At 33.4% G+C, this 19,639-nt stretch overlaps 1 protein-coding gene across 1 annotated transcript in view; it reads right to left on the bottom strand.

The window, feature by feature from the left end:
- Window positions 1–19,639, bottom strand: part of LOC118752478 (actin, indirect flight muscle-like) — a 26,647-nt gene that overhangs the window by 613 nt on the left and 6,395 nt on the right. The gene's annotated exons all lie outside the window — the stretch shown is intronic.

The following is a 19,639-nucleotide window of genomic DNA, read 5'->3' as shown; positions in this document are numbered from 1 at the left end:
ATGTCAATGCCAATTGCCAGTATTCGACAAGATATTGCTGTAAGTAGAGAAAAAAAATAATAATTTTTAATTTGAAAAGGACTTACATATGTACGCTCGCATTGATCCAAAAAGAAAAGCATGGGAATTGAAAGCATTAATAAAAGAATTTCATTCCAGCCAGTACTAAAATTTTTAATTTTTGAGAAATCCAAGATCGCACTACAAAATTTGGGGAAAAAAAAATGTTTTTCGATATAAAGGAGATGAGTGCAGCCTGAAATAAAATTTTCAAGACGAACTAAAATTTACAAAAAATATAAATTTTAGCGAAAAAAAGTTTGTTCAAAATAACTGACATGTTCAAACTTTAGCATGCAGTGCTGAAATATTCGTGGATTACTAAAATTCACTCAGAAAGTACTTAAAGTTTCAAGAAACGCTAAAATGTACTGAAAAAATTTAGAAATCAAAAAAAATTTATTCAGATATTCAGGATATATACTTTAATTGAAAATTTAATACAATTTACGAAAAGTACTAAAAAGTATTAAATATTTTTCACCGACATTTTCTTCAAAGTTGAAGAATAAAAAGTACATGTAGAGCTAAAATTTTGTTTGTTCAAAGTAAAATTTTCGAAGGGTGCTAAAATGTACTAAAATTAAAGAAATATATTTCAGCAAGCGTTCTTTCAGTTTCATTAACATTTCTAGGAGGTATTGAACAGAAAAATTTTGAACTAAATTTTTTTTTAATGTGACATATGTATCGAAATATTTGAAGAGTACTAAAAGTACTCAGACGGTATTAAAATTTTCTTTAAACGCTTTAATGCACTAAAAAATATTCAGAAAAAACTCAAATCGGAAATCCAGAAATGAAAACCAAAAAAAAACCGTCCTGAAGAATGTTGAACGAAAAAGAATTTTTACGTTACGTTCTTTATTTGTACCCAGTGCGTGTATTCAAATAGTACTAAAAACTATTCAGGCAGTACTAAAATTTTTTAGAAACGCTAAAAATAAAAAAATAAAATTTTAGAAATAAAAAACACAAAATATTAAGAGGCAAAAACTAACTTTAAGTACGAAAAGAATTCGTATAGTACTAAAAACTACTCAGGCACTCAGAAAATATTAAGGGGCAAAAACTAATTTTAACTTACGTTTGTCATAAAATTATTTAGTCATCCTCAGGCAGTGAAAACACACATATTCTAAGAATACTAAAATTTTCATTAAATTCTTAAATATATGTAGATTATGTTAGAAATTGAGGACATGAGGGCATTCGCTCAGTATGAAATTAAAAGAAAATTTCCAAAGTAGGTATTAGAATGTGCTAAAAAATTTAAACGCAAAACGTTGTTTTGGAAGTTATGTACATACTTAACTATTTAGGTCTAAGAATTGTTCAAAAGTCCTTAAGCAATACGCAATCCACCTGTTCAATTGTACCCATTGGCAATACTAAAATTTCAAAGGTGTACTAAAATGTCCTAATGAAATTTTTAATGAAAGGTATATGTAATTCAGAAATTAGGAGTACTCAATATTCAATAAAATTTTCGAGAAGTGCTGAAATAAACAAAAAAAAAATTTAGGAATTTTTTTTAAGTTACGTTCGCTAAGAAAACGTTACAACGTCTTCAGACTACACCAATATTCCACTAAAGAGTTATTAAAATTTACAAAAAATTGGATTATAGTTCTAAAAGACATACAAATTTTATACCAGCTCCTAAAAGTAATAAAAAGTGTATTTGTAATAAAGATTATATTTATCCTGTAACTCTGCCCGTAGCCATCGTTATCGCTTAGACCTCTCCATCAAAGGTAAAGTAGGACGTGGTCCTTAACTTTTAGTACGTTTATATAATATTTCATTTACTTGAATCAGCACATAGAGAAACCTGCCAAAGGACTCCCTCTCCCGTCTAGCAATATAACCCGCTTAATTAACCCATATAGGTACATACACCCATCAGCTGCATTAAAATATCTGAGATACGTGGCTGGAAACTCGAGGACAGCACTGTCCTTTCCGCCCAGCTGGGTATTCGTAACCTATTTGGAACCATTCCAGCATCCAGTACGGTACAGCGTAATATTTGCAAGACTGTAGTAGGTTGTGGAAGTTTAGTGGAGGTTAGTTAGGAGTGGGTATACCCCAGAGATTGGATGATCGACAAGGTGGCGTTAATCTCAAAGGTCGCGAAGAGCTCTCGCGTTTTACCTAAACATGTACCAAAGGCCAATCAGTCTATTTTCGTTGCTGCTGAGACTGATGGGGCTTGGCAGAAGAAGGGGAATTCCAAGAGTTCGTCTACCTAAAGCTCAACTTGCTTGTAGTAAAGGAAGTTCTCTTAAGGCCATTCTACTACAACAATTCTTTGTTCAAAATATTTTTTTCTATTAATGCAAAGTCCTGTATAGTCCTCCTAACGCAACTGACGCAAACGCATCAGAATATTACATTTGTAAATATGCATATAGCCCTGAATTGCAACTCATTCATCATTCATGCAGCGAGAAATGAAAGCCAATCGACACGACGACGGCTGTTTTCCACCAAACGATCTACAATGCCAAAACGGTGCTACAGTTATACTGAAATGTTGACCACCAACTACACACCAAGCATGAACCACACAGCCAAAGCACCGGCAGTCAGCCATACTGCCTTTAAGCCGCCCAACACTTGCTGCAACTTTCAAGAAAAGTCTACGAAAATTACTAACCTGACGGCAGTGTCACTTACATATCTTGCGAGTTCAAAAGTAGCCAGAAACGCGAATACAATTACAAACTGGTAATCGCATACACATACATACATACATACATACATATGGTATGTATAAATCAGTGTATGCATTTATTTGTTGCAGCGTGATTGTGAATGAGCTGGAGCTGGAGCTGTGAGCTGCAGCCTGCAAGTCGTTGGACGACAAGTTTGCAAGCAGTTTCACTTCGCAGCAGCCAAAGAAGTGTACGCAGCGAAAGCAGCAGCGGCAATCTGCAGTCTACAGTCTGCAGGCTGCAGTCGGCTGGGCAAACAGTTGAAAGCTCACCACCGTAATGGCAAACAAAAACAACAGCAACAACACAAATTATAGTTGGTGCGCATGAAACCTAACCTCCAATGCAACTTTTCCCTCTCTTTGCTGCACTGTTTTTTTTTTTTTTTTTTGTAAAATGTTTCTATTTGTTTTCGGTTTTGATTTTTGTTTTGGAAAATTTCTCTGTCCACTCGGCGGCGTACGAGTAAGATCAGCACGAAGTTGAATGACTGCTTTGTTGGACTTGGGCGCAGGTGGCAGTTGGCAGTCGGTGGGGTGGATTGGTTTAATCGTTGCCTTGACTGACTGCCTGTTTGTGCAGAAAAGTCTGGTGGCATCCAAATTTGTAGCGATATTTTTGGCGATATTTTTTTTTGGGTGGTTTTATTTTTGGTTTATGCTTTTTGGTTGCTTATTTTTGCATTGGGTGCACTGTTTGTTGCTGATTTGGTGCGCCTCGTTTTGGCTTTGTGCTCATAGCGTTTCTTTTTTTTTAATGTACGGACATTTTCTCAGATTTATATTAGGATTGATTTTTTTTATATACTTTTATTTTTATTTCTTGAGAGGTAATTGTCAATGTCATAGATACATTGCATGATAATTTATTGCATTAAAAAAAATTTTCAAAAAATTATAAATTTTTCACTAATTAAGCATTAACCGAAGTAGGAATTTCTTCTGATTTTTGTAGATTATTTTTTATTGTAATTCTTATTTTTGCAACATTATTTGCAAATCCGTTTGGCAATGTTTCTGGAATCAATTTATAAATTTTTCCAGATGCAGTGCAGGTTCTACACTCAGCTTAACAAATTTTCATGTCTGCTGTAGCCCGAGCTTCGAGCTGTAGACACACTCGGTTGACGAAAGAAGCTACCTTTCTGCTTAGTGATAGGATTAATAAGGTGGCTGCCTGCTCGAACCCGCAGAGTTCGTAACGGATACCATCTCTCTATAAACCTGACTGCAACTCGAATCGACTCAAATGCTGCTAAGTGGATCTAAATTATAACAAAGCAGCGTCGAATATTCTATGCTGAAGATTGAATGAAGAGTGATTGGATGCCGCAGCCTTCATCTAGGAACTGATAGTGAGCTTTTTTATGCCGCCAGTTGGAAAATTCGAAAGAACAAGGCCTTCTAGGGCTCCTTCGTGGTGGATACTTTTCTTCCTTTTTGTATAGAATCACCAGAGTAAAGGTCGTCTTGATGCTGCTTCCTTGTGTAGCGAAAAATTTTGATGAAATATTAATGTCGGGTATTTTACTTTCGTTACTTTGCAGACATTTCTTCTTCTTGCCTGCGCTCGGATGGCGGTGCTATTAGAAGATCATTTATTTATCAACAACAAACAGGATGCTTACAGACTATATGATACATACAAAGACCTTATGACAAGAGCCTTACGAATAAATTTTTAAAAGTAGACTTATAAGAGCTTATTGAAAAACTTTCTCTAAAGAGAAAAACAATGTCTTAAACCCTATACAATCAAATGATTATATCTCTACAGCCAGACCAGATTTAACCTGGAGAAATATTCAGCTTCACTGGATACACCGTACTCGATTTAATATTTCGCTTCGGGTTCCTTGCCTGATGGATTTTTAAGCTATTTAGTACAGCGTTGCTAGACCCACTAACTTCCGATAATGAAAAACCAGGGACCAAAAATAACAGTTATTTTTTTTTTCGATGTTATAAAAGTCCGGGCAAAGTTTTGTCGTAGAAGAAAGTTATCGATGTTCCTTTGATCGCAGGACCTTCTGGCCAAGAATCCTGTATTATTTTTATTTTTGGAACCTTTTAGGAAAAAATACAATAATAACTGAAAAATCCGACCTTTTTTGGTCCAGTAATGACGCATGAAATTGGCCAAATATTTTTTTGGGCTGAAATAAGTCCTTTCCAAATAATAAACAAACCGCTTATCCAAATTAAACAAATTTGGTATCAAATGAAAGACACCTAGCCGTTGAAAAGGTTAAAAACTTAAATGCATAATTGACCGCATACCAAATTTCCGAATACTCACTCTTCTTATGAGTGTACTTTCAGACTCTACTACTCGCAGCCTACTGATTTCTACTTTCTTACCATTTGCCTCAAATACAGTATCCAGCAAGCTGGCATCAACTGAAATTGCATTTCACTTCACCTTAGGTACTTGGGTGATGAAACAGAAATCGAATAAAACAAGAAAACTTGTATGCTGTGGTTTTTATTGCACACATACATACATACTTCCTCTGCTCCTTCTACGAGTATAACATATATGTATGTACATATATAGTAAATGGATGGGGTTATTACAGTGCGTATGCGCAACAGCGAACAGGCGCTGTCAATTGAGCTTAGTTTTATTGTACTACGCTTAAAATACATGCACAAAATACTTTTACTTCTCTTATTGACTTATAAACTTATATACACATGCGTAATATGGTGGTCCAAAAAGGCACGCGAAAAAGTAAATACCAAATTTTAATGCTCTTACCCCTAGGATTGTGCTATATCGAAAAATATATACACCTGTTTTTTTTATTTCAAAATAAAGGAATTTTAAGAGGTCGCGCAAAGCGCTCAAAGTTTTCCATGTATTTTATGTGGGAAAAAAATAAATTTTTCGTGGCAATTGTATACGAAATCTCAATTTTTCGATCGTAAAACTCGTTTATCTCTGCATTTTCGTGGCTAAATAAACAATTGGGTATTATTTTTGGAAGTCTCTTGAAGATAAACAGAATTTTTCGATCGGAAAATATAAATTTTCTAAGAACTGTATACCATTTCTACGTAATTTTTTCCCCCCTTATAAAATATATGAAAAACGAGCGACCACTAAATATTTCTAGATTAAAAAGAGACAGAGTTTTTTTTCGATATTTAACAATTATGGAGGGTGAGAGCATTAGAATTCCGACTGAATTTTTTTTGGACCACCGTAATGTGTAGGCATATACTCGCATTTTTATGAGTATATTATAGTTACGCGTATGATTTTCTTTGCTCCTACGGAATAAAATTAATTATTAGTGTTGGGAAGTATCGAGTTCTTTTAAGGATCGAGTATTTTTCAGCATACTGAGTACTTTCTATAAATATACACATGTTGGTAACATTTCAATACTTAGTGTAGAAATCTCACAAGCTGGCAGTATTTTATTTAAATTAATATATGAATCCAAAATTACGTAAAATCAATGGCTAACGGTACTGGGTACAAGTATTGTACTTGAAAATCATTGAAACTGCAAATTGAGTACAATGATTTCTGAATGCCGTTAAATGTAAATAAAACTTAGTAATTTTTAAGTCTATTCGACACTTAATACTGAGTACTTTGAATCGATCTTGAATACATGTATCGAAGCGGTTACTGGAACGGAGTATTTTTGAGTACTGAGTACTTTCGAGTTCTCTTAAGTTCTGAGTACTTTCGAGTTCTTTTTTTGAGTACTGAGTACTTTCGATTTCTCTTTTTTGAGTACTGAGTACTTTCGAGTTCTTTTGTGAGTACTGAGTTCCCTGAAGTACTCAGTATCGATACTTTTAAAAATCTAGTGCTGTCAATCCTTTTGAGAATCGAGTTCCGAGTAATTTTGGTATAGATATTGCCCACACACTATTAATTATAGAAACCTTAACAACCCTTATAATGCTGCCTAATTCAACAAGGAAGGACGCTGCAGCAGAGAGTTTTTTATATCTGAGCTTGCACCAAGCCAACCAATTATTAAACTTTTGACCAGTCTTCGTTCAATTCTTTAAAAATATATTCCCTGATTATCCGTACCTAATCAAAACTATAAAACTCTTTACTTTGTGCATCCATATTTTTATTTATACAGATGCTCATACATACATACATACATACATGTATACACATAGTGCTTTAAGGTTTCATTTCTGCTTCTATTCACTTTACTCATTTTACAGCTGCTTTTTCTTTAACTCTTTCGTTTTCTTCCTCCACTTCTGCATGAACAATGAACGACACGAATATTAATAGGTGAAAGTTGTTGCTGACAAAAGCAGCGCTGCTTCTAGTGCTGCTTCTTACAATGTTTGGTTTGTTAGTGTGTTTTTTTGTTGCTATTGCTATTCTTTTTATGTAAGTAATTGCTGAGATGTGCTTTGTACTGGCACTTTAATAGTTACTGCAGTAGATTTGCTGATTTGGAGGGGATTTTTTTAAAAGTAATTTTAGCTTATATATACATAAAACTATGGCCGTTAGTTAAAGTAGCTTAAGTGGAGATAGGCCTTTCCCCCTTTAAATTTAAATTTTTTTTGCGCAGAAGAAATATTTTAATGATTACCTAGCCATAAAAGTTCGATAAAGATATAAAATTTTTCAGACTAAACTTACTATTTTAAGTCACTTAAGCTACTTTCACGGAGTAGCAAAGATATAGGAATGTATGTATGTAAGTGTACATAGCTCGTTCGTTTAAATAACTCACAAATTTTAAAACGTAACACTGCCTCATAAATTTTAGTACATCTTAGTTTGTCAAAATAAGATCTTTTTCTTATAAGAATTGCTTAACAAAGTAAAAAGGAATAAAGTTGCTAGGAAGACAAATCTCTTTATTATGAGACAAAAATGACAGATATCCTTTTACTTTTTTACGCAACATAAAAGAAGGGCCAGAGAATATTTCTGCATACTTTACTCAAAAAACTATTTTTTGGGCTATGCCGTTCTTCCAGCAAACGAGCGATATTTACATATGGGAGGTTCCATGGGAAAGTGGACCTCAGTGCGAAAATTATTTTCTTTATAAAACTAACAAACGTGTGGATAAGACATATGTAAAAATTTTGAATCAACCAAAAAATAACAGGACAGTTGTCAGAGGTAGATTTACAGGGCTTTATTTGTTTGTTGAGGTGGACGCAATATACCTTTGTGGTCAGCTGATTAAATTAAGTTACATTTTGACCAGTTTTGGTTTTTTATTTTGTTAATCTAATGTTTATAGTTTTTTTTTTTTTTTATAGGTGTCTAGCACATTACCTAACGAGAACCACATAAATCTACATTTCAAACTTCTTACAAAAAATATAAAAATTTAACAAACTTTAACAATTACACCAAATATTTTAAACTTTTTGTTCAGAATTTTTAGGTATGCAGTTTTATAGTCCATTAAAGTCAAGACGCTAGGAAGTCACGTTCATTTTTAATAATTTTTTTGTCTGACGGTCCTAAGCATATTCTTCTATATAAAAGGCACCATCCTAAGATAAAACGTGAGTGAATTTAAGCCCTACTTGGCTTCTTATATTTTTTAATAACTAATCTTTATATACGGACCTCACTAAAAGCTCCCTTTCATATAAAAATTCGTACGTGTCCTACCCGTGACAAACGTTGTCCCACCCGTGACAGAGGAATTTCGGATTTTTTGTATAATAAAGGCATAATTTTTTTGTAGTTTTTGCTTTGTTTGTGTTCCTGGTTCTTTGTTTTATTATAAGACATCAAGTTCAGACAGAAAAGTGAAATAAATTCGCAGAGTTTCCGTAAAATATATCTGCTCCAAAAAGCAGGTTCTTTTTTTGTCCCACCCGTGACAGAAGATATAAATCAGATTTTTTCCATATAAAAGTAAGCTGGAATTTTTTTCGTATTTTGTAATGACTCATATAATAGTCAATTAGGTGTAGCTTTATGAAATTGTAGAATTGTTGAGTACTTTATACTTAAATTTCAACAAGAAAGAAAATTTTTTCTGTACAAATGTCCAACCCGTGACGGTGGAATCGCCCATATGTATGTAATGCATAAATATACATATATACATAATTTTTCTTCCCAGTATAAACATGCAGAAAAGAGTAATATTCTAAGAGCCGCTTTTCCCATTTTATGACACGACATCCCTTCCATGCTCGATTACTTACTCCTTCTATATATGAAATTACCAGAGTTACAGATCTTCTAATTCGGCTTCTGTTAGAAGTGAAAACTGTCTATGAACAAAAATTACGCAAATTTTACTACCGCTATTTTAATTCCGTTGCTTCGAAACGTGCTTTCGAATGGATCTTCTACTCAATAAAGCTTCCAAGGTAAGGTCTAATTCAAAAACCCCTCCCTTATTTAAAATTTTCTTCCCCAACTCGCCCAGAAAGACCTTTTTATAGTATAAATATTTGCATTTAAACAAAATTAATTTGTTTTTGTATTCTGCGACCACTAACTTCAAATGAAAGTTTAAAATCGTCAGCCTGAAAGAACTGAGAAATTCTTTCTCTATTTGCAATCCAGACTTACGGGGAAACTTGGTTTAATCAATTCCCCAGCCGAAAACCGAGCAGTGTAATGTTTCTGTAATACGAATCAGGCAAACTTTTATCATTCAGTAATACGAAAGAACTCTTTTCTTTTAGTAGAGTTGACTTTTTCCTTCGTTTGTAAGGCTTGGCTTTCTTTTTCAAAACGATTTTACTGGGAACGGGAAGTCTACCACAAGAAGAAGCCATTCAATAGAGTTTGCAGTTCAAAAAATGCCATAACTGAGTTTTCCCTATACACACAAAAGAGGCCAACCTATTGATCATTTAGAGCGTTGAAATATTCCACGGAAATATTCTCCGATGTATTTTACATACAACTCCTGAACACATCGTGTGTCTTAAATGTGAGGACCACATGGTTTCCTACGTGGATTTCCCATAAGAACGTCCAAAGGGAAAAACTCAGACGTAAACCTTCAAAACGCCAATACACGTGTATTGTTTTTTTCTCTCTACCAGAATCCATGACTCGAATCTTATTAGTTTGAAAAAAAAAATTATTTTGTCTACAGTGCTATTTTTTTTGCACATAAGATTTACGATTTACGATGTAGATCTCAATCGCAAGAGGTACTATAAGAAAGTTTTGTTTTGAAAATATTAAAAAGTGCGCCTAAACCACACTGGAGAAGTGAAACTTACGTTATATACTTATCTAGTTTTTCTCATACATACATACATATATACATACATACATCTGCTTTTGCTTAAGGTTATCGACAAAAATATCGATAAAAATGCCAATAACAAAATCGATAACAAAACCGATAAAAATATCCATAACAAAATATATAAAAATATCGATAACAAAATCGATGGTAACATCCATCGAAATATCGCTAACAATACCGATAGAAATATCGATTAAAAAATCGCTAACAAATTCGATAAAAAAACCCGATAGCGAAATCGGTAAAAATATCGATAATGAAATCGAAAATCCATTACTATTACTATAACAAAATCGATACAAAATTCCAGAAAAAATTTCGATAACAAAATCGATAAAAATATCGATAATAAAACCCATAAGAATATCCATTACTATATCGATAAGTTCCGAGAATCGCAAAAATTTCTAAAATCCCGAAATAGTTTCCAGATTGAGTCTGTGTCTCTACCTATGTATATCCTTTTCTCTATAATTACCTTTATTTTAATCTTTCTTTCTCTATCTTCATCTTTACTTTTATCGGTACCCTCATATTTATCTTTGTTTTGACTTTTATGTTTATTATTTTCTTCATCTACAAAGTGTTCTTCTTTAACCCTTTACCAGCAAGTCTTTGTTAAATTATTACCATGTGCATATCGACTGCTGAGTGGAAGATCGACCTATCACGGCAGCCAGTTCAAAAACGCCCTATATCAAAAAACTGTTCAAAAACACCCTATTTCAGAATTCTATTCAAAAATGCCCTATCTCACTTCAAAATGTATTGAAAATGTGCTGATATAGGGCGTTTTTGAATAGGCAGCTGAGATAGGGCGTTTTTGAATCGAATTCTGACATAGGACATTTTTGAAAAGTTTTTTGAGATAGTGCGTTTTCGAACTGGCTGCCGAGATAGGTCGACCGCTAAAGAAGTTTCCCTTCGAAAAGGTGGCCACCTGTTATAAAGTGAAATTGAATCTAATTTGTATGTAAAATAAAATATTACAAAATGATTTCAAGTAAAACAAAAGATGTTTAAGAAGGCTTAGAGAAGTTTAAGAAACCTATTTGTGTTAAAATTGCAGATCGAGAATATTGAATATCGATGTCGAAAAAAATATGTATATGTATATTTATATCCATATATTTCCATATTTCAATAAAAGCAGGAATATCAAGTAGTCTTGGTTTTACATACATACATATGTACGATGAAGGATAAAATTTTACATGACCTACATGCGCCAATTTAATTTATAACTAAGTACTGCATTTACTTGTCGCTTGATTGGCTGATTGAGACACACAATTTATTTTTTTGGCACTATTATGAAATTTTGCAAATGTTTATATATTTGATGAGTCATTTTAGTTAATTACAGTTTGTACTATTTAAATTACATTTGCTTGATCGCTCGCGGCAAAGCGATTACGCAGCGATAGTTCCAGTGAATTTTTAACAAATATTTTTGTATTTTGAAGTATGCTACATACACACATATGTATGTATACACTAGGCGACAAATGGAAGTATACAACTTATTCTAATACAATATTAGCAATAATTTTCGAGAAAAATTTGTTGCATTAATTATTTATGAAAATATAATTCGTTTTATAATACAAACCATATAAATCAAAGTTTGACACTTTATATAAAGCTCACAAGAATTAAAAAAATTTTCATCAAATTTTTCAAATTTTTATTCAGAATTTCTAGAAAATTTTCGAGTATGCAGTTTTGTAAAACTTTTTTTTTTTTGGAAACTGCAAAAGTGCATACTCGTAAATTTTCTAAAATCTGAATTTTTTTTTAATTTTTGTGAACTTTTTATAAATTATGAAACTTTGATTTTGACGGTTTACAGTTTACAGAATGAACTATATTTTCATAAATTATCTTATGTTATATTAATGCAAAAATTTTTCATGAAAAAAGTTTTGAATATTATATTAGAACAAGGTGTACACTATCAGCTGTCGCCTAGTGTATACATGCATACTCTATTCATGCATACATATGTTTGTATGGATTTGCATAGTTGAGGTGAAGCTCAGAGTAAATAAGCGCAATAAATCAATTCTACGCCTGTGTATGTGTGTGTGTGTGTGCATCTCGTAAGCTTTTAACCAAATACCATTTCAATGCTTTGGCTTGTTTCTGTTAGCGCTTGAATGCGCTAGAAGGATCTGGATTTTTCAGTTGGTAACGGCGATTGGGGAAAAACCACTAATCAGCCAAAGAAAATGCGATGAAGAAGAAGGAGGAGGGAGTGAATCGGTCGCCACAAAAGAAGTCAGGTGGTCCGTTAGTACGACCGGCCGTTAATTATACCCGTAGCTAAAGAAAAATTTTTTTTTTAAACCTACTTATGTAGATATATGTATTTTGTATGAACGATGATTTGATAAAAGCTGAAATCAATGTATGGAAGCTTTTATGCGCAGCTTTCTTTAAGCGATTAATATGCTTGCATACTTTGTCAGGCTTGTGGTACGCATATGTATGTGGTTGTGTATGTAGGTGTGTGTGCGCATAATATTTCAAAGACTTAGTGTTTGTAACTGTATGGAATGCATACCATTTAAGTGAGTTTATGTGTGTGTGTGTGTGTGCAATTACCAGTGTTTGTGTTTTGTAACAGCGAAAAAAGTTGGCGAAAAAGGCATTGAACTTTCAAGGCCTGGCGCACGGACGCCGAAATGAGATAAACAACAGCTAACGCTTGCAACGGTAAGCAGCAACAGCAACAACAACAATTGCTACATCTACATATACATATATAGATAATAGAGCAAAATCGCAACAATTTTTTTTTAAATCGCTTACAAAAATCTGACACAAAGGCAATGAAAACAACAAACACTTTGCAGTCAACGCCATAAAACCACCACCAGTAACCTATCATGCGATTATGCAACCACACTCATAGCTGTTTATCTATGTGCATATGTATGTATGTATGTACACATGTACTATGAATAGCTCAGTGTCTTTTTTTTTGGGCTTCTACCACTGCTTCTTCCTCCTAAACAGCCATAACTTTTGCTTTTACAAAATTTATGTACTGGAAATACCACAAAAAAGAAAGAAAATAATATATAAATAAATACATATATAGGTGTACATACATATATATAGTTAAATATATATGTAGTATGCAAGTAAAATGAAATGGAAAGGAATGCCTGCAATATTCGCATAAAATGGGTAACAAGATGAGGAAGAAGCAGCAGCAGCAAAAGAAGTTACTTTGTAGGACAGGGCGCAAGCGACGAGCGGCAAATGCCAAAAAATAAAATACACTGAATACATATAAATTATTTCTTTGCACACAGAGCCAATGAATGAATTTTATTTATTTTATTTTTTTTTATAAAACACACACATTTTATGCGCTTACGCAATGCCCAACGTAGACAAATTGAGTGCTGATGTAAAATATTGTTTTTTTTTCTTTGTTTTCGAAGCTTTAACGCCAAAGCATAGATGATGAAAATGAATGTGAGAGAGAAAGAGATTTCCTAAACCCTTAAATCAAGTAGTTTGCGAAACCATAATACGAAATGAGAATTTTTATAATAAATGTAATTTTTTAACATATTTTGTGATCGCTCGTTCACTAATTGAATGTGTGGTTGGCGTCGAAAAAACTGTTTTCTGAATATTTTGACACAAAACCAAATACATAGTGATGCAATTGCTTTGTTGTTTATGTAACGGTGCAAGGTGAAATAATTGTAAACAAATAATAGACGAAAATAGACGCGCAAACGCGAATACGAAAACTAGCACAATGCTGATTAGTCAGATCAAAATAAGTACATATTTGTAGGGTGGTTCAAAAATACAAAGGAAAATTAATTTTTTTGAGTTTTCCTGCTGCCAGCGACAGAATTATTGAAGTCTGGAAAAGGGAACACCGTATTTTTTTTATTTTGAAATCGGTGAATATTCAAGCGTATCGCTGCGGCTTTGGACTATGGATACCCTACTGAAGCTTATGGATACACCTCACGTTTTATCCCCATATTGTGGTATTAAATAAGCTTACATTTTTCAATAACCATTGCATTTTTTTGGTAGAGTGGCAACCCCATTAAAAAATATTTTTTTTTAAATATCTTCAAAAGTTTTTAATTTTATTGTAGAAATTTAAATATTCCGTTGAACTTTTAAGTAATTTTAAATTTTAAAATAGCTGGCAACACAATTTTTCAAAGCTACAGAAAATATCGAGTACAAACAAAAGTTTTACAAATCCGTTAAGCCCTTTGTGCATGTTGTGGTAAAGAACACATAAAACAAAAAATGGCACTGAAAATGGCACAATGCCTAAACCGGTTCCTCTCCAAACCAAGCTTGACAACAGAAATTCGTTCCAAAATAAAACACATAAAACAATTAATTGTTGTATACATAAACTAATTGTTGTTATGAAAAAATTGTTAGTAAAATTTTTACGTTAAATAAGCATCATAGTTTTATTTTTTGGAGATACTCTGTAGTCAAATGTACTAGTTGTAAACTACCTCACAACTAGTATGAACCGCATGCCCAACTAGTCAGCCAACTATCTTTTTTCCATGCAATCAACTGGTATTTTTAACAAGGGGATGTCCTACGAGATGGCAATTGTCAGATTTCGGTCAGAAATATACCAGTCTCATACTAGTTTAAAATAGACAGAAAATTACTAGTCCAATTAAGGACCAAAACCACTATTTTGGAAGTCAAAAAATAAAATGAATTCATGAATATATGTACAATAAAAAACTTTTAATTAAGTACACTTTAATACATTAGGTCCATTCTTTTGCAACCGAGCAACAACACAAACTCGGCTATTTATCCGAGTTCAGCCAGGTCGGTTAAAACATACGCGACCTGAAGAGTAGTGTTGTTGAGCGAAAAAACTTATATTTTAAATAAGTATATATATTACGCAAATACCTCGCATAATTACTAATTTCTATTGTTTTTTGTGTCTAAATCCCTTTGAATTAATCACATGGTTCTTGCCAGCTACCAGCAGGGTTGCTTAAGTAGCTAAAAGGAAATTTTACCCGACTTGAGCGTTCTTTTGTCGCTCGCTTACAAAAAAATTCAGCTATTACACATTTTTATTTAGCAGTCTTAGATTTGCCAATAATTAGTGTTAAATTTTTTGAGTATTAATTAAAAGGAAAAATAAATACATGAATATTTCAAACTTTCGAATATAAATTTAAATGATTTTTCCATTAAATGATATTAAAAGTAAAAGCTTTCAGGTACAATAATACTATATTTTTATCTTTTTTAATAACGAATACTTTAGTTCATTTTTGAGTGAACTAAGATAACAATAAACGTTTTCATTAAAATAAATTTAATTCACTAACTTTGCACATTTCAGTCCTTTCTTTTTAAATTTTTTAAAAGTAATAATTAATGTTTAAAATTTTAGATTTGGATAAGAATAAAATAAATAAATAATTCAATCAGTTATTAAATATTCGTAAGTTTTGTCTATACTTTGGCTTGTTGATTGATAAATAAAATTATTCAAATAATTAGAGTATAAGCTCCCATAAGCGGACACCGATGGTCACCTACTTTTTGTCCGCCTATGAGAGATGTCCGCTTATGGGAATTTCGTAAAAAATAAAATCAAAATTAAAACATAAAAAATTTATATTGCGGGTTGCTAAATTAAAATAATATTTATTCTTCAATAGACAAAAACAGGATGAATTAAGAATAAATTCTAATTTATGGCGTTTTCTTTCCTACCGACAAATCTCATTGCCCACTTCGCTCAAGCCGCAAGAAGAGGGCAACGAAAAGGCAACACTTTTTCTAGAAAAGAAAATATCTTTGACTATGGACTATGTTCTTGTGTACATATACAAATGTAGAAGCGCCAGAGTCAACATCTGACTGAAAAAAAAAACAAAATTGACCGCTTGTTAGAGTTTCGCGTCCGCTTATGGAAGATTTTTTTTTTCATAACTGGACATTTTTGAGTGTCCGCGTCCGTTTATCGGAAAGTCTGTGTATGGGAGAGCATTTTGTATAGAGAAAAACCAAAAATTGTTCGTTCCCAAGAATGTGTCCGCTTATAGGAGATGTCCGCTTATTAGAGCGTCCGTCTATGAGAGCTTTCACTGTATATTAATTGTGTAATTAAAAAATGTCTAAATAATTGAAAATTATCAAAAATAACATGATGTAATTAAAATTAACGAGTTAATTAAAAAATTTTGTTTAATTAATAATCATTATGAATATTAATCATTATTTAAAAGTATGGTATAATTGCGAGTACGTACTTGCTTTAACGTTTACAATATACCCAAATGAAAGTTATAATATTTTGTGTACTCTATTGTATTAAACTGCCGAAGTCAAATAGAACAGGGCATGAATAAATCGTTTTGTACTTGGTACAAGTCTGGTCATTTTCGAACTAGTTCGGTTTTAGTCAGGAAATTCTAGTTGTTAACTAGTATTTTTCCTGACTAGTTTGGGGTTTCACTGCAGGGTAATTATTTTTTCACGCTCAAAAAAAATATTTATTTTTACGATAAAATATATGGAAAAATTAAAAACTCCAGCCGAACGGTTAAATATCTGACGATTTCAAAATAAAAATAAATACTGACCTCTTAAATTTTTGATATTCTTCAGTTCTGGGGTGCACTCTGGGCTGGCAGCTAGTCAAAACTGGAGGAAATTACGCGAAATAAAGGAACCATAAATGAAACTTAAAATTTTTGGTACACGATTCATAATCAGCCGCCCCGCCCCGAAAGCCCCCTATAGACAGTTTCATACAAATTGTATATATTTTTATTTAATAATCCGCCATTTTGAATTTTCAAAATCTGACTTCAGACTCGTAATCAGCGAGACCAAAAACCCCCTTATACGATCGTTAATATTGATCAATGGCTTCATATTTTCGCCACTTTTGATGAGCTACTGGCCCATAGTGGGGTGGCTGGGAAACAAATTTTGGACCAGCCTAATCTAGCTACATATGTGCATACATGCGTAATTTCCCACCAATACGGAGCATCCTCGAAAAAGGAATTGACTGAAAGCTACACCCAGCTTCTAGGATAGTTACCAATCGATCAGTACCTAGGAAGAACTGCTAGTACACTAAGAAAAAAAATTAACATGGCTTTTTCAAACAGCGACATTTTTGCTTTTTCCATGTTAACAATTCCATATTTTTGACTCTCCACATTCAAATCCCATTAGGAGGAACATGTAATTTAAATTTTTTTTTCGGTTTTTCTTAATTATGAAAAAGCATCTGTGAAGCGAAAATTGAGTTAAAAAAAAAAATCTCTAAAAAAAAACTGTTCAAAGAAAACAAAAGCTTGTTGGGCACAAAATCGTATGTGTCTATGTTTGAAACAAAGATGATTTGGTTTATTTCTTTTCTCAGCGTATACTTGTAACCTTGGCTCTAGGTTTAATTAAACAGACTGCTGTTCTTGCAACGGCCCAAACCTGTGTCCTGTTAATTACTAACAGCACTTGTGCTTTTTTGAGAATAAATTCGGAGCGCATAAGACCTACTATTTGGCAGCCCAGGCACTATTGTTACAGATTTTAGATGAAAAATTTTCTAATCTATCAAAAGCATCATTTGATGGGATGTTTCAAAGATTAGCAAACTTAACTAAGACTATTGTAAGCTGAGTCCAAACTTCGCCTAGTTATTATGACACTACGGGCGCCCGTGGCATAAACACCTGGCTGTGATAGGCGTACATGGCAACTCCATTTGCCCATCCTGCCGTGCAAAGGACGGTGGAACACTTTTTGTGCATCTGCCCCGTCTTTGCAAAAATTATGTATGAGATATTTGGGTTCTTTCACACCCAATCTGCTTATGTTTAGTCAAAAATCATGCAGATTTGCAAAAGATTAAAAGGGACATGAAAACAGTGCGATGGTTGACGCAGACACGATCTACTTTATGGGATTCGCGTGTTAACCAAAACTCACCACCGCATAGCGATGACGTTGCCTTTGCTTCTCTCTCGCTCTATCAACAGTAAATTTGATATGCTGCTACGTATGTCAACCTACGTTTACGCTACGTCGTTGACTAACTTCCCTCAGATCCGCCTGGCAGAAGAAGAGGTGATCGTTTCTTGCCCAGTTTCGGAAGAAGTCATTGGCATAAAAAAAAACCCGTTCTCCAGGCATTCCTTCCAATCAAGCAATGACCCGTTATAATTCCGGTCACTTGCTTAAGTAGAGATCGTTCTAGCCGAATGAGTGCTTCGCATCTCTGCTTGTCGACAGTTGTGCCACATTTGTCAAATCATCCCACACGTGCGTTCTTCCTACTACAATTTTTATGCCCTCTCGACGAGATGTGTTTTAAGCCATGTTTTGGAGGTAGATAGCGGTATATCAGGAGAAAATCTGACGCCAGATAGGGAGGTTTCCTTCCTCGCAAGCTCGTCTGCTGTACAGCTACCTTGTTTGACTCTATGACATGGTACCGATACAATATGGGTAGTAGACTTTGAAGCTAACTTCTAAAGGACTTTTCTATGTATATTATCTGGCACTTTGCGATGAGGTTTCATACTAATATAAACGACTATTGGAGTGTATGTTTATCGAAGGCAAATTAAAAGAAGATTCAAAAAGTGCAGCCTATTTCATGACCGCGAGCTCTGCTTGGATGAGTGGTATGGCAGCCTAAGATAAGGGTCCTTCGAGTGTATCCCACTCCCTACTCTTAGATTTAGTTTAGAGCCATCCCTGCAGATGGCGGTAGAATTAAAGTCACACTTTCCTCGCCGATTTATCGTGAATTAATCCCAAAATAGTCGCGTTTCTACAGCGAATGTCCTTTTGCACATATTTATAGATCAGGAATATGGATGTGACTGGGGATCAGCATTTCAAATTTAATTGAGTTACTATTTGCTTAACTTTTCTCTATTATTTCTCGGCATACCATATGCAGGTATAAGGGATTTTATATTTTTTCACTAAAATTATTTATTTTTTTTGTACCATAATAAATAACTTTGTAGCTGGTGTTCATATACTATATACACATATGTATGTATATGTGAGCCTATAAGTAGATAACAAGTGCGGTGTACGAATGTGTGAGAAGTATCAAAAGCACAACAAAAGCACTTGAAAGCACAAACACATAGCAGAGTTAGAGTGTTGGTGAGGAATAAGAAAAATCCACGCAAAGGCGTATCAGTATGTGCTAAAATCCACTTAAAAGTGCTGCTACATTTGTACATATGTATCTATATATGAACATATGTATATAGAAATGCACAGATAGCCGTAAAAATGTCTACGTTTGTATTATCAGCATCTACGAAAAACCGCAATTATAAATGTGTACATATATGCACCTAAAAATTTATATGTTAGCACATACATACATATATACATGCATGCCTATATACCTTCTTTGCTGTGTGATTTTTAAAGTGAAAGTTATGCTGTCTACACGCTGCGCACAACGGCAATCACAATATCAATGAAAAAAAAAACAACAACAATAGCCACAATAAACAACAGCCAGCTTAACGTTTGTTTTTTTTTTTTGCTTTTTCCACGTCTGTTTTTGGCTGCGTTCGTTTGC

Source organism: Rhagoletis pomonella, unplaced genomic scaffold (assembly GCF_013731165.1).
Source record: "Rhagoletis pomonella isolate Grant_MI unplaced genomic scaffold, Rhpom_1.0 Rhpom_scaffold_00001, whole genome shotgun sequence".
Taxonomy (NCBI): Eukaryota; Metazoa; Arthropoda; class Insecta; order Diptera; family Tephritidae; genus Rhagoletis; species Rhagoletis pomonella.
This window is presented reverse-complemented; position numbering and strand designations above follow the sequence as displayed.